Source organism: Struthio camelus, chromosome 1 (assembly GCF_040807025.1).
Source record: "Struthio camelus isolate bStrCam1 chromosome 1, bStrCam1.hap1, whole genome shotgun sequence".
In the NCBI taxonomy this organism is placed as follows: Eukaryota; Metazoa; Chordata; class Aves; order Struthioniformes; family Struthionidae; genus Struthio; species Struthio camelus.
Window position 1 is genome coordinate 130189898 of NC_090942.1, and position 16613 is coordinate 130206510.

The window sequence follows — 16613 nt, forward strand, 5'->3', positions numbered from 1 at the left end:
TGCAGGGACCCATTGCACTGTCCTAATCTGTTGTTCTCCCTTTTTATCATCTACAAAAAGTATTAAATCTATGTTGCAGAAGCAATATCGTTTGTTTTGATCTTGTGTCCCTCATCATAAATTCCCAAATTTCTTTTTGTTTTTCTTATCACTTCATATCTCTGAAATGGGTGCTTCAAGAGAAGGAAGACTGAGAAAATGTATGAACTGTAAACTTTGCCATTGAAGGTTACAGGGATATGTCAAAGCTTTACTTCATTGCCAATGCTGTCTTCAGCAGAGAAACTTGCCTAAGAGATCCACTGGGTCAGGAGAAGGCAGAGAAAGGCAGAAGCATAACTTAAGATCCTAGGGAGTTACTGAGCACAATAGTTGGTTTGGGAGTATTATAGTTTGGTTCAGATTGTTTTAGGTAGCACTTTTTGCCTTTGGATTTGCACGGCTAGCCCCAGTTTACACGTAATTATTTTACGGAACTTTGTTTTGTTTAGAACCGAATGTACAGCCCTGGAAATACCCTTAATTTAGAGTACTTCTCGACAGGTTTCCCGTTGGAAAACTTCCTGGATATTGTCTTTTGCTGAGTCTTTGGCTTAGGGCCTGGCCAGCCAAGGCCTGGTTCTTCCTTAGTGAGATATTTCAGAATATTTTAGAAAGGGGCCAAGAAGCAGAACCCTCTCAGGAAAGTGGCTTGGGTGGCTGAAGGGTCAGTGCAAAGTCCTGAGGCCCTGGTAAGGGAGGCTTTTTCCTTGAAAAAGGAAAACAAAGATAAGCCTGGGTCCAAAAGCAGTGGATTGAAATAAAGGTTTCTGACATCTGATTGGCATGAAGTACATGTGAGTGTTTCGCATGTTCTGTTTCCTGACATGGTGCCTAGGGAATGGTTTGCCTCTCAAATTCAGCCCCTTTTCCCCATGAACACACGGATCTGCAAGCTCTGCTTTCTTTGCTCCCAGTTGCATCCTTGAGCGCTGGATGCAACTCAATAATGCCAATTCTGGGCTCCAAGGGATATCCTAGGGCGATGACAGTGTCTTTACACCAAAGTCCGAGGGAGGGAGCATGCCCTCCTCTGCACAGACAAGTGCTAGGCTAAGCTCTTTTGGGCCAGCTGCCTACTTATTATAATACAGACCAACACTGCAAACAATCTGATGGTGGCTGGTAATTCAGACTTCCCTACTCTGGTCCATGTCTCTCGTGCCTTTCTTTCCATTCACCATCCTTAAAAGTGCTGTTGAATAAGGAGGAAAAAGGCTTGCTTTCTCAGTAGGTCAGTGGGAGTGTAGGTGTATTTAACTCAGGAGCGGGCAGCTGCAAAGCCTTTCCAGGCAAATGACACTGGTGGGTTAAATATAAAGGCTGAGTATGTCCCACTACATTGTTTAAAAGATACTATGGCTCTTTCAAGGAGTATTAAGTATTTTTGGCCTGGGTCTATGCAGGAATTTTCAGTTTGATGTATTATCATAAGAATGCTTCTAAAACAGTGTTGACGTCGTTGGTTGAAGGTGACTTGCAGTGGGAGTAAGAGCAAGCTAAAAGGCAGCAGCTTTGTGTGAAAATCTTCTGGAAAGAAATGGTGAACCAGTGAACTGCTTTCTGACTTTCTGATTCCTTTTCTGTTCAGAGAAGCAGGAGACAATTTGCATTCTTTGAAAATAAAGAGGATTCAATGAAAGAAATATCTGACTCTTCACCACTTTCTTCTCTAAACAGAAGAAAACTGTAGAAGTCCTGAAAGCTCACTAACCTCTCAGGTCAAAGGGTAAACCCTATGGAAGACAGTAATAGTAATCTTTAATGAGGAGTCAGTTATCAATGCAGTTAATAATCAGCTTTTTGAAGTGTTAGCATCATTGGATTTTTCTCCTAACAAGCCTGTCATTGATTGCTTGCACAAATTAATGTCTTGAATCCTGTTCAGTAGAAGCGATCTATGGCCTTCTGCAGCATGTTAGAAAGTTAAAGCCAAGCTTGATGGATTTGACATTTGCATTTACCTCTTTTAATCAGCATCATGCCCACCAAGGCAAAGAAAATTGTGTGTGTGTGCATATTTAAAATACTGACTGCACAGACAACCGGAAGGGGTTTAGAAGTCTCAAAAGCACTCATCTTTCATGTTTGTGTGCCGACAGAGTTCTTAATCAGCTTTATTTCTAATTAAGTGGGACAAAGACATGTTTATTCCTGGTGTGCTATGCTGGTTTTTGTCTGTGTATGGAACAGCAGCTCTTGGTGAGAATCTGGTTTAAAAAACACCGAATTCTGTAGTCATACTCTAAAAGATTAAATTATGAACATATTGCAAGGCTGCAATGCTTCAGTTATGTCTTTACCACAAAGGTTAAAGGATGTACATCATACTACATCAGCTGTTTGGCATTAAGGATTTATGTCTACAGAGATTAGCATCAGAAATACCACTTTTATTGCAAGATCAGTAATTCAGCTCAGCTTGGATGGAACAAAATGTTTGTTTATCTTTGATTTGAATTTGATGTGATGAACTTGAAATTTTTCAAAGCAGAAAATTGATTATGTTTGTAGATCTTGACCATCAGAATGAATATTTTGAATATGACAGCTACTTTTACTTAGCAGTCTATCTGCTAAAATCCAAATAAAAGTATAATTGGAAAACGATTCACATGCTAAATTACATCTGATCTTTCAGTGTGTAAGTCAGTGTAGTCATTTGAGACAAATAGCCGTTTCAGCACACCATAAGCCAAATATTTCTTTTTAACAGTAACAGTTATGGAAACTGTTATAGTATTTGATCTGTTTGAGATAGATAGTACTTCTGTATGGGCTGTGGATAGCTAGATCTTCAATTACAAGACGAATAGGAAGTATGTAGGTCACATACTTCCACTGCCAAAAGGCAGTGGACACACTACACACTACTGTAGTAGCAGAAATTGTTCAAGGACTTGAGAAGCAGGCTCAGCATTATCAAATTAGATTAAACGCTCCTAAACCATAATAAGAATCAGATTTCTTGTGGGAATTGACCAGAGCGATGCTGAATGTGGCCAGGATTAATCACATATGCTTGCATCATTCCAGCAATGATGGGCAACCTTAAAATTTTCATAATTTCAGTTTACTTTGGATAAACAGCTGAAAGCTTAGCTGATTGTATGAAGACCATCCAAGTCATTTGAATGGGGAGGTATGAGCTGGAAACCTTTCAGAGACAGATTTTTCTCATGAGATTTCTAGTACTGCTAGTTCCGGTCTTAGGAAAAATGCTTTTGAAAATGCTGTTTCATATTGTTCTTGGTCCTATTTGGAAAGTATAGGTATGGAAGGAAATATTAAGGTTGATCAGAATCCAGTTTGGGTTCTAGAGATCTGAAATATTTAGAAAGAATATGACGGATTTTTTTTTCAATCTTACTTCTAGGAAGGGTGGATTTGAGCTTCTGAGAAAAGGCTTTGCTTGGCTTATGATAGGCTACACCAGCAACTTCTGATCAACCAAGTCATTGCATATGCCATAGAAATATCTCTTACACTGTCTTGCAGTGTTAGTAGCAAAATGTGTGCTGGTAATCTTTGGTTACTCTATTTTACAAATGTAATCCCTATAAAAATTCTGTGTAAGAGACTGAGTTTTAGGAGTATTGATGGTATTACTCGACCATAACAAAAAAATCACTTCTAAATTCTGAATAATGTGACCATTGTAAAGGCCATTTTTGTTTCATTTACACCATTTTAACTCATTTTTACTCGTCATTTACTATCCTAGTAACTTAGTGTCAGAGTAGGCAGTGTTCTCTAATAGTTATTTCAATTACTGGGAGCCAAGCACCTGGAGTTCTGTGACTGGCTGTACTGTGGGAGCAAAATCTCAGCACAACAGTTCACCTCTCTGCAACTCTTTCTCCATCTCCCCTGTATTTGTCTGTGTAAATTGTAATGCCAAAGACAGTCTTTAGTTGAATAGGGATGTTTTTGAACTTAAAGTTAATAAAGCCAATATTGCTAATAACCAGCATAAAGTCAGTCCTGAGTCACAGCAGCACCTCTGAAAAAAGTGTAATACAGCTCCCAAACAAAACCACCAGTAATTAAGATGATTTGAACATCCAAGAAGAAAATTGATCTACTTAGGAAAGAAAAAGAGATAAATTGACAGTGATGGAAACTTAGTCACTGCCTATAGAGATTCTATGTGACTCATGCTTGATGATTAGATAGCTGATGAAGTTTGCTGGCTACCTACAAGAGAGAAAAAGACAGGGCACTTCTCTATCAGAAAACAGATTATTTTGCTGTAGTGACACTTCATATAAAGCCCTATGGCTCCTGCAGTACAATAAGATGCTGATTTTGTACAAAATTATCTTCTCAGATCTACACAATATATGCTCATACTAACTGTTGAGAACTTCTCTTGACAATAGTTTTTCTTTGAGCATAGGAAGATCATAATATCTCAACAGAGAATTCCTTTGGAGAACTGCAAAACCAAAGGAGATCTACAAAATCAAAAAACTACCCAGGCTCATCCTTTCTAAGATACCCAGAAGGATTAATAACACTTTTTCATTTTATATTACATAAATTTATTCATATTTGTTTCCCTCCTTCTCTCTTTCACTTACTCATTCTCTCTTTTTCCCCCCTTTTTAATGGTTCAGGGGCTCTTCCAGTTTTCACTTACTAGTGTTTCAAGATAAAGATTCTATGCCATAAATTTTGACAATTCATAATGTATTTCTGAATTTCCATAAATAGACTGCATTTCTCCATAGATCACATCTATCACTCTCAGTAAGTGCTTCAGCTCTTATAGAAACTACTGGCTATTTTTTGGACTTCTGTTGCTTGCTTCCATCGTTAATATCCACATGATGATGTTTCCATCATCAGTATCCAAACTTGCTGTATGTGGGTTTCTTTTGTTTTGTTTTCCTACAAGACATGCTAGAACACAAGCTTCCATTCCCTATAATGCAATGAAAATTATCTATATGCTGAAAACATAGATTAGACCCTTCATCCTCCAACATAAGCCTAGCAGTACTTTGATTCTGCCAGTTCAAATGGAGGGTTGCAGAGACATGGCGTCACCCTGAATTTTTCCCCTAAGGGGAGCTTAATGTCATCAGTAATAATATTAGCTTATTACAACATTTGTGCTTTGCATTATAATTTGTGACCAGCATAAGTATGCTTTCTCTATTTCATGTGGGCTCCTAAAATCCTGAACTGATGCTGTATCCAGAACTAATGCTGTATCCATTCCTTACTCATTCTCAACCAACAACATCTATAAGAGTAACCCAAATAGGTGGCTGCCCACCTCAGGGAGAAGTTATGATTAGCAAAAAGCAAACCAGAAGATGTGAAATGTGAGTAGTGATTGTTTTCTGCTAAAGCTGGCTAACATGCAATAATGTTTCAATCAAACTGTATCAGGGAGATAGGAAATAAAAGGAAGAAAGCATCAGAAGTACCCTTGCTGACATAAGGTACTTGTAGCTAATCATTCCTTTGGACTCAAGAGGGATGGATTGCTTTGGATTTGAAGTATGTTTCTGTAGGAAAACTATTTCAGTGTAAATGAAAGAAGTATTCACTGAATATGAGGTTTTTTTGTTAGTGTGTAAGTGAATATCGGAGATGAGAAAATCAGAAATACAAACACAAAACTGGAAGGCAGGAAAAGAAGCACTTAAAGAAAGGCCAGGAGGGGAAATATGAAAATGTGCATTACAGTTCTTTGACACATGTTATCACTAGTTCTAGCCTTTTAATTAATGTATGCTTGCAGGAATGTTTACCAGATTCCTTCAAAAGAAGCAGAACTCTAATTTACTCACCACAGCCATCTTTTCCAAGGTTCAGTAAGCCTATTTTTTGTTTTCTTCTTTTTTTGTACTAGATGATACAAACAACTTGTTCTTTTGCTCTGTTACATTGGGACTTACACGTTATGATTTAATGATGCTCTAAAATTTCAGAGCAACCACTAAATCCGTTAGCTTGCCACCATAACCAAAGATAAATAAGAAAAAACAGCAAAGCAAATCAGTGACAAAATACTATTTACATTAGGTAGTACAGGTTTCTAATGGTTCATAAGGCCTGATAAATGTATTTAAAATTATGCCTTTCATGTACGAGTAACTATACTACACGACTTTGTGGAGTCAGGCTGCAGACTATTTGCAGATTCTGGTTATAAGTCTAATCTGTCTTAATGGAGCCAATGTTCTAGAAATGAAACGCAAAGGTATCCCACATTTCCAGTTTATCAAGAATGCCTCTTTATTTAATACTAATATGTGATGTTTGTTTTTCTAAGAGCATCTCATTTTCTTTGGTGTAAGATTTTCTCCCTTTGTGATTCAGCCAGTCTGATCTCTATGGGACTTCATAGCATGGAATAGCCCCCCAGCCAATACCTCCAAGGGAAGCGTACAGACGCATGGATATTACTGGACCAGACAACACTGAGCAGGGTGTAGACAGAAACTTGGAAGATAGCTCAGAGAATGTCAAAAGGTGTTGCAATATATAGTACAAGTGTTTGTACCTAATAACCTTAATATTATTTTTTACTGCATGAATTTGGAATGATAATACTTGAACAACATCTATATATCTTTCACCCTTAGCCAAAGATTAATTTTCGTTTTGCCTACATTCCTTTTGCAATGGCATAATACCATTATTTTCGGCTTACGACTTTGTGCTGACATAGGGTGCAATCAGAGAACCATGACTCAAAACTTTCAAATGTGTGCCTTGAAATGTAAATATTACCTGGAATCACATTAAAAAGAAATTTAAAACATGAGCTTTTTTACTGCAGTCTATTATCATTTTCATAGAAAAAATGCAAGTGCATTGCAAATGCAGTGCACAAGTACATAAAAAATACAAGTGTGAGATGAAGAAAATAAATGAAACTGTGGCTATGTCAATGAGTTTTGCATAAGTAAGTGATAAGCTGTTGCAATTTTAATTCAGCAAGGATTCCAGTCAAAGTGGAAAGGAGTGCCTTTGATGAAAGAAAGAAGCATCATGTTCAAAGGACCTGTGACATGAATGGAAAACAACTGGCTTAAATTTTGTGTTGCTTGATAAAGCAGTAGGTTACACAGTTTAGGTGCATTCTGCTGATTCTTCTAGACAAAAGGAAGGTGAATATTTGTTATGAAGAAAAGGGGGGATGGGCTTTGAGGAATGAGGAAGGAATGCCAGAAACAGCCAAAGCTGAAGAGAGACTGAACTGATTTTTTTATGTTCTTTTTTTTTCTTAGTAAAGGCAAACTCCATGGGCTATATAATGTGGATGGTGTTTGCAGGTCAGGGGGATGAAAGCATCTGTTCACACATATTTACAGTCAAAAATCATTAGGATAAACATTATCTATGAATACACAGGGGATATTACGTATGTATAAAGATTAAGTAAAAGCTAAAATTATTTTGGCTTTACAGAGGAAAACAGGTTATAGGTCAAGCTGCTGAAAAGAAATTTTGGGCAGGAGACAGAGGAAAGAGGGATGAAACTACTATAACATTGATATACCAGCTTTTAAAAGGAACTTAAAAGCAGGACCATCTGCCAAAATGAAGATCTGTAGAAAGAGCAGATAAGGACCATGGAGATACAAAGAAAAATTATGAATTCTGTGCAAACTTGAATTTATCGCAAAGAAGTGATTGAAAAATGTTACTACAAAATTACTTAACAAACTTTAGAATTCCCGAAATATGTCATGAGTGAGGCTAAGACCCTAGAGAATTTCTAACATGCACTGAAATCGAAAAGGCTGTTCAGCACTCAAGAGCTGGTTCAAGGCCAGATGGCTTTATAACAACACCTCTCAAAGAGGAGATAGCTCTCACACTGAAAAGAGTACGCTCAGGAATAAATATGCAAAACTGGTGCCTCCTGGCAAAATGGGCTGCAATACTCTTTTAGTCATTCTGACCCACAGCTCATTCTGTCTCTCAAGAGATTTGGCTTGAGAAAGAGAAACTCACTGAGTGATGCTAAGGAACTTCTTACATATAGGCAGTATACCACAGTAGCTTTTATTTTTATTGAGTATATTTTAAAATAAATCAGAGGGTTTTTTCATATGAATCCAAAAGGATTCACTGAAGATAAGGCAACAGGCAGGTGTGCAGAAGACAGTTTAAAGCTGACATTGAAATCTATCTCTTTTATCTGGCCAGACGATCAAGTAAAGTTGCATCTGTCTATTTTGATTTTGCTGAATGGACTATTTTCTTTAATTAAGTTAGCCTTTTATTTATCAAAATAGCAACGAAATTCCTTTATGGGTTTTAAGATTAGGGCCAAGGCCTTTTACAGATTCATGCAGACTACTAGATACAGTGGGGACACAGGTGTTCATATGCAGGAACATCTAATCCTTTCATCCTCTCATTCAGGTCTCTTTTCAATGCCTTTCAACAGAGCCAGGGCTGAGATGAATAGTGTTTCATCTTATATTTGTTCTCATTTTGAACCATGTACAAAACCACAAAAAATTATTTTTCTCACATGTATTGAGAGATAGAAGTTTGAGAAGATATTTCGAAGTCATGTGAGACTGTATATATTTGAAAATATGAATTTTGAAGGGTCTAACTGTTTAGGGTCTTCACAACAAGAGCATATCCTGTAAAACTTAGAAATTTACCAAGACAGCAAAGAAAAACAATATTAGAAGAAATGCCTTATTGTGTTTATTTGGGCGTCCCTCAGATCTGCTGAGACAAGCCATTTACTGAAGTTTTTAATGCGGTGCCTCACTCTAGGGTACAGTATGTCTGTGCCTTGCTCTTACAGGAGAGCTTTGGGCCCGCACTGGGTCACATGCAACACTTTTGGATGCGAGCTGGGTTCCCTCTGGACTGTTGGAGCAAAGCAAGTGCAACCTCAAACTCATTATTATAAATGAGTAAATCCATTTATGAACTGCACAGAACTGCTTTAATATTCTATGGTCCTATTTGAACTGAGACGGCAATTACAAAATACTCATGATTTTCAGTACAAAGAGTGCAGCAAAGGCCAAAGAGGTCTTTGTAAAGCATAGGCAAGGCCAAAGTATTCCTTGTTGTTCGAGTCCTTAAAAGCACAAAATTCAGAGAGAAACTTTGGTATACACCATGATTCTTAATTAGGGAAAGGTGGACTATTTCTTGAGGAAATCTGAGATTTCATTTACAAATGACCTTTCAAAGTTTATGCCCAGCAGAATTAAGGGAGTGAAAATAAAAGTTTTTTTATATCTAAACTATTAAAACAGCTTGTACTTCGTATGTTATGTATTTTGGCAGCACAGTGTGTAGAAGATTCAATATGCTAACACATACATTCAAAGACATTCTAGCGCCCAAGTAAGTCTCAAGGGATTCAATGAGACTTAAGCTCCTAAAACCCTTTCTGAGTCTTAGTCCTACACCAAATATAATTTAATACACTTCTTATGCTTAATTTTTGCCAGTTCTAATCTTGAATTATAGAAGAGCAATGAGTACTGGCAAAAGTGGCAATTAAATTGGAAATAATTCTGCTTATTGGACAATAAAGAAATGTATAATAAAGGAAATCTGGAGATTTACATATTTTAAACAAGTTAATTTTAAAGCAAAAATAAGATTTGACAAGCTTTGTTGGCCTAACATATTGTGTAGGTATCTTAAATGCACTGAGGACCTTAGCTTTCAACATCTGAGTTTGACAGTTCTCACCACCTGTATCAGGAATTCCACGTATTTGGTTCAAAAGCTTCCAAGATGAGACAGACTGAAATATTTTGCAAAGCTGCTGCCCTTGACCCACATGTCATGAGTGGGAAACTAGCTCGCCACAGCTAAGCATCTCATACTGTTTTCTTCTCTGATCTTTGTTCCTAACTCAGTGGGGCATTGTTTTTTTTTTTTTTCCGCAGACACTTTTTTGGGATTCTTAACAGATTTAGTTGGGATTATTCATTCTCTTTTGTTCGTTTTCAGAATTAAGAATCAGTTATATGAGAGTCACATGGTGTTTGTTAAGCACCTATAGACATTTACTTGATTATCCTGCAAATTATCCTGTCTTTATTTCTTTTTTTTCCTTTTATCTTCATTTCAGTTTTAGGAAAGATGTTGTCTTTGATTTAAAATGCTGTTTTATCCATGTGCATCTTCCGGAGTTGACTTCTAGTTGTCATATTTGGAAACAAACCTGGATATATTCTCTCTACTATTTGTGTTCATGCCTGCAATGCGTGGGACTGGACCTCAGCTGTTCGGATAACACTGGGTTGTAGTCTTCAGTCTCCCTGGACACAGACAGCTAATGAGCGTGTACTTAAAGCACTTGGATTCAGAAAGGTTTGATACTCAAGTTACCTTCAGCTTCTGGGGGCCAAAATGACCCTACAGCTATGAGCAGGACTGCAGAGCTCCTTCTGGGAGCTTCAAGCCAGTAGCTTTGGTGAAACTAAGCAATTGAGGAATTGATTGTGTCAAGATATGTATTTCAGCAGGGTCTCAGCATTTTATTAGCAATTTCCCAGTGCAGCTTTCACTACATCACAGCCTCGGAGAGACTTAGAGAGGCCCAATGGATTGTGACCCTGATACTATGCCTTGTGGAGGTCCGATCTCACAGCGCATTGGTAAAAACTTTTTGACACGTTAATTCTTCATAAGTCATGGCATTTTGGCTCCAGTACTAAACAGTAAGATAGTATCTGATAAATTGTATGCTGTTGCACAGAAACATTGAGTTAAGAAGATATGAATGTTAGCATTTTCTACTTACAAGTATTTTAACCATACCACCAAAAATTCTTTTTAATATAGTTTTTTTTTAATACTTCACACTTTTTGAAGATTCCCTTTTAAAATTCAAAATTCTATCTGACCCTCCAGTTTCTTCTGAAATGGCAGGGATCCAATCCTAATACTATTTTCCTGGGAAAGTAATTTTTGGTAACCCAAAAGAGCGATATATTGTTATTCTCATCTAAAATTAGCCTGGAAATATTTAAAAGGAAAAAATTGTCCCAGCTCTGTTACTAATGAGCCTTATACTCTCCAGCACATTGCCACAGTTTACTTGTTGAAGTCAAGACACTGTCAGCAGCTGAGGTTTTCCATCTTTCCTGACCCTTCTTTCTGCCCTTTCCGTAACTGGGCAAATTGAAATGGCTGCTGCTCGCTTTTGTTGCAATACCAGCACAGGCCAGTTAGGTCCTAAATTTCCACCTCCATCTCTTACCTTACTTACCACTATCTAGGGTAAAATAGATAACAATAAAAAAAATCAGAACAACAACAACAACAACAAATCTTCTCATACTCTAACAGCAGAACCATTTTTTTCCAATTTAAAAAATAAAAAAAAATTACCTTTTGACAAGAATCAGGCCTTGCCATTTCTGGCACAACAGATGAAAGGTTGGATATGTATAAGCTCTGGGAAATAGAACCCTAGAATGAATATTTTGTGTCTTGTATATTTGTAAATTTGCAACCACATACAAGTCTACAAGTCACAAGAGAGATATAGTATCTAAATTGCTGTGCCTCTCAGTTCCTTTATGTTGTATGAGCTAGTGTGAAAACATGAACCATGAAGACATTAAAAGGGTTTTTCAAGTAAAATTCAGGGGTAAGGGTGTCTGCACCTTTCCACAGAACATGTAGAAAGTCCTTCGCAAATTCTCAGAGGAATCTAATCCTCAAGTAGCCGCAGTGAACAAAGGTATAGGCTCGTTATTGTTATTTAGAAGTGATGTGCATCTAGTCCACCCCACTACCAGAACTCCACAAAAACTTCAATAAAATCACAGCAAGGAGCTATACGTAGTTTCCATGCTCTCACTACTTCATAATTTGCTACTGAAAAATGGCTTATTGTGTCTATTCAAACTTAATCTTGCATAGGACCACAGGCCATTAGTATCTTCTGTCTAGTTTGCTGGTGAACTTTCCTGTTGCCTTCTTTCATGCTCAGAAGAGTATTTTATTTTTGAAAACAGAAAAAAAATGTTATTTACTCCTCTTTTGCCTTCAGTTTCTCCAGCAAAATTTTATAAATGTGTAATAAACAAAGGCAAGAGATTTTGACTCTAAAAGTGAATCCTTCTCTAGCCAGTTTTCAGAAAATCTGTGGATGAGGCTAATGAGATTTGACAGATAGTCCCTAATACTATTATATTAACATATCTTTCTAATTTTATGCAAGAACTTGGTTTAACTGAACATCTGAGATATAAAAATTCCTTAGATTCTTGTCTACTTATACAAGTGTTTCTGTATCGCTATTACCTCTCCAGTGTAGGAAAAAAGGAATTTCCCCTTGCATTCAAATTTTTTACCTGTAGAGTGCAGGGGTTTTTTTATCTAATTTCTCTCGTACTAGCAGAGTGGTATAAACAACCCTTAATGATAAACAGAAGATTCTTTCTCTTTTTTGTGAGAATATGATACACATTTTTCTTTTAGAAATAACAGTTTTTGTTTCCTTTGAGATCTTAGGCTTGATTCTACCAAGTCCAAAGAGTTGTTAATAATTAACATCCCCAAAGCCACATTCACACTTGCAAGGCTTGCAAGTGCTCGAAAATTCAAGTGATAAGACATTAAAAATTACTGATGGATACAGTGTTTCTCTTTCACAAGCTGCTTACTACTATTATTTCCCCACAATTACCTCCCATTTGCTTCCAGTGGCTTACCTAAAATCTTCTTCTCTCCGCATATACAGTTGGAGATGCAGGTGCATGCTGATTATTATCACTGTATGTTAAAAAAGCCATTTAAATGCATATACAGACTGACTTTCTTGTGGTCTTAAGGTAGTCATTTATACCTGTGATAAAACACTAAATGGAAAATTAAACAGCTGTTCCACCTGAAAAGCAATGGAACATAAGAAACCCTGCATTTTAGGAACCTGCAGTCTTAGAGTACACTGTTACACAGATATAAGAACAGATTAGTTTCCTTTGCTATAAATAACACTGGAAACTACTCATTAGCACCTAAAGCCTAAATAAGGTGGTATGACCCACTTCTGGAAATTGCTTTTATACACACAGGTAAGTCACTTTGATATGAACCTGGAGTCATTTGAAGCTGAGCATATAGATGTGCTTTGTTTAATGTATTTAAATATGTTGATGTCTGTGTATGTACATACACACATACACAAACAGAGATAGGTGCATACATCGATATATATGCATATATAAATATAAAAATATGAAAACAAGAACTTCCATGGAGGTAGTGAGTGGCATCATTGATACTGAAATCCACCTGGAGGGCTGCTACCTGGACTCAGGTCTGCTCGAATCTGAAAACTTTTGGTGAGGTGGCTACCTGTATTGGGGCACTGTTTTTCCAAGGCTTCAGCTTCTGAGCCTAATGTCATAATCTGTGATTACTCAGTTATTTAGAAGGGACCCCAGAGCTCAAGGGCACTGCAGAGGCCAGGAGTAATCATTTTCTATCTATCTGTTTAATCTTTACTGAGTAAAACTTTCAAAGTGAAGGAAACGCACGTAAGTCCCATTACCCTTCGTCTCCTCTTTGTCTCCATTTGCCTCTGCACATATTGGCCCAGTGCAATGACAGATTAATGGTGACATTAAATGAGGTATTAAATTTAATCTTCTTTACTTGATGTAGCAAAAATTCTCTTTCCAAATCTCCTTTCTTTAATTTTTGCCTCATGATTGCCATTTTTCATTTGATGATTTTATTCATGCTAGACTAGGCCAGTGACCTGAAACTGCCAATTGAGAAGTGAAATGCTAATCACATTTCTTCAATTGAAAGCATCAGTGTAAAAGCTTCGCATGCATTATTTACATTAATTATTTTCCATCTCAAGCATTCTCCTGCTTCCTCCTGTATCAGTTCAAACAAAACCAACAAAATGGCTTATTTTGACACTAGATTTTTATTACAGTCCTGCCTACTGAAAAAATCTCTCTAAAATTACATATTTCTGGTTGTCTCAAAGAAAGGGAGACCACTTCACTACCAAACATAGTTTGCTACCCAATGGCCTTAGCCATGTAAGAGCTATTTACTAAAATATTTTGTAGTCTCTTCTTTCTTTGTCGTGTATTATGGTGTTTATTCTTTAGGTAGGAAGATTATTAACAGTTTCACTATGACTTATACAGTGATCGTGTTGCTAAATGATGACTTTTTACATGAAAAATGAGTCACCAGCAAAGACTCATTAATAATGTGCCTACTGCCATAGGCAATATAACTTGCTTTCCCATTAGTTACTTTACATGAGGCTTTCCTATCTAGTTTTTAGTAAAATCAGCAGCTTTTGCTAAACTGTCAGAACTGCTTTTAATGCAGGACTTCACAATCTGTACTGAAATAAAAATATGTAAACTAGCAAAGAGAATAAGATATGGGTTGAAATTTTTTGATAGAACTTTTTTTAATCAAAAATACTTTTTAATTTAAATTTGGTGGAGATAAATTATATCAGTTTCAATAAAAAGGTTCCTAGGATAATTTCTCAGCTCTAGGACAGCTATTCATGTGATGTCATGATTCTAATGCTGTTGACTATTCTGCATCCTCAGCTCCTACTGATGGAAATGTTCACTGAAACTGCTCAATTCATCACAGCACTTGCCGAAAACCCAGAGGCTCAAGTCCATGGTATACACACTGTCCTTATTTCATATGCTCCGTAACACTGACTGTGCCCTTTGCTTTCAAGTCTTGTGTGTTTCAATCCTAACTCCATTTTGCAAATTTTCATTGCTTCACTATGACACTATGAAAATTTTATCTGCAGAAATTCACTTTGTGTGAGTCAGTAGACATACCTATTAGAATATTTTTATTTAACATATCACAAGCTGACATATCGCAAGCTTGCTTCTGACCATGATACTGGCTTTTAGTCACCTAATCTCATTTTATGTACAAGCATAGCGCCAAAGCATTTTTTCTGGAACCATGCAATTTATTTTAAATGAATCACGTTTTTAATAGATCTACATTTATTTTATGAAATGCCAGTGGAAAGGTAGCAGATTATATGCACCTAGCTATTGAAATAAAATAAACCAAAGAATTAAACAAAGAAAAGATGTTTCAAGGAGGATATTAGAACAGATTTGGGGAACATCAGTCCTTCAGTGATGTAAACCTGAAAGGGCTTATTCTTTGATCACGTAAATCCAGAAACTATTATTGTGCACTCCCTCTGTTTATTCTCTCAGGGATCATTCACACATACAGGAGCTTCCATACAGCTTCGTTCAGCCCAGAGAGTAAATTCCAGGGCACATTTTAAATAAAAAGCAACAAAGCCTCAGGGGTATATCAAGAGGTTATTGTGTCAGTGACGCAAGAAGTCGCAGCTAGCTGTCCAGCCACATCACGTTCTCTGGATGAGAAGAGCGGGACCGCTCTCTGCGTTGGCTTTTAGAAAAAGCAGGGGAATCCCAATATCTCCCTTAGGAAAAGACAGTGACTAAAAGAGGACAGCAGTGAGCTAGAAGCTTGTCCTGTCCCCCCCCCACCCCCCCCAATAAATATAACTGCTGAGGAGAGGTGGAGCATGAAGGCAGTGGTATTGTGGAAAAAAAAGACTTGCATGGCCTGTTAGATAGATGCTTAAGATCAGATGTTACCTCAAAGCCTGTGGTAAGAAGTAAACCTTTTAAGTACTTGGATGAACAAAACCATGTAGCCTGTGGCACTGAAATATTTACTACCATGCACTCCCTTCTTTATTGCAGGTACCTTTCCTCTCCCCTGCTTGTCCCTTGCTACAATAGGATCTCAAACCATTTTAGGCTCAGGGTACTGTGGTAAAACCTATTTTCTCTACAGCCAACTGAGATACAGGAGGCCAAGTGAATATTTTGAATATGAAAACTTAACTCACATATTGACAGTATTAATAGTTACAGCAGTCTCCCTTTGGCTGATCACAGTACTGTACAAAATTTGAAGGCTGCTTCTTTATGGCACCAAATGTTACCTTCTATTTTTGAAAGCTATGTGGAGAAGTCAGTAAGAGGCGACAATATTCTTTTTAACTAAAAATTCTATTTAGTGCAGTGTGAGGTTTCTACTAGGTCACTTTGCAAACACACTTTTCCTTAGCTACATGATAGTCAGTTTACATATTCACTTAACAGGCATTTTTCCATACTTGAGAGCCACTGCTGAACTCAAAAAAATGATTTGAAAACAGTAAAACAACATTAATTTAAGGACACATACAAAAGCAAAAAAAGGTTAGAGGGAATAAGATGGATCGTGAACTGAGTGGTGATCAACAATGTCATGTTGCTTGCAAAAAACCAAATGTTAGGCTGTCTAAAAAGTGTGTAAAGCTCAGAGTATTTCCCTTTTAATGAGGTCTCAGTCAAATTATTGTGCTCAGGTTACATGTGACCTTTTAAAGAATCCTGCACAGACAAGAACGATCAGAGGTCTAGAAAAAAGGTTGCATGAAGAAAGACTGGAAGAACTCTTGAGTTTAGGGGATAAGAGAGGAGTTGTAATAACAGTCTTCAACTACATAAAAGACTGGTTATTATAGGTTAAAAGGCAATACACTTTCCTGAGAG

At 37.1% G+C, this 16613-nt stretch overlaps 1 long non-coding RNA gene across 1 annotated transcript in view; it reads left to right on the top strand.

Annotated features, from left to right (window-relative positions):
• LOC138061932 (uncharacterized) overlaps nt 1–16613 on the top strand; it is an 85504-nt gene that overhangs the window by 59489 nt on the left and 9402 nt on the right. The window contains exon 3 of the long non-coding RNA XR_011135934.1: nt 14604–14682. This is a non-coding gene — a long non-coding RNA (uncharacterized lncRNA). The remainder of the gene's footprint in view (nt 1–14603; nt 14683–16613) is intronic.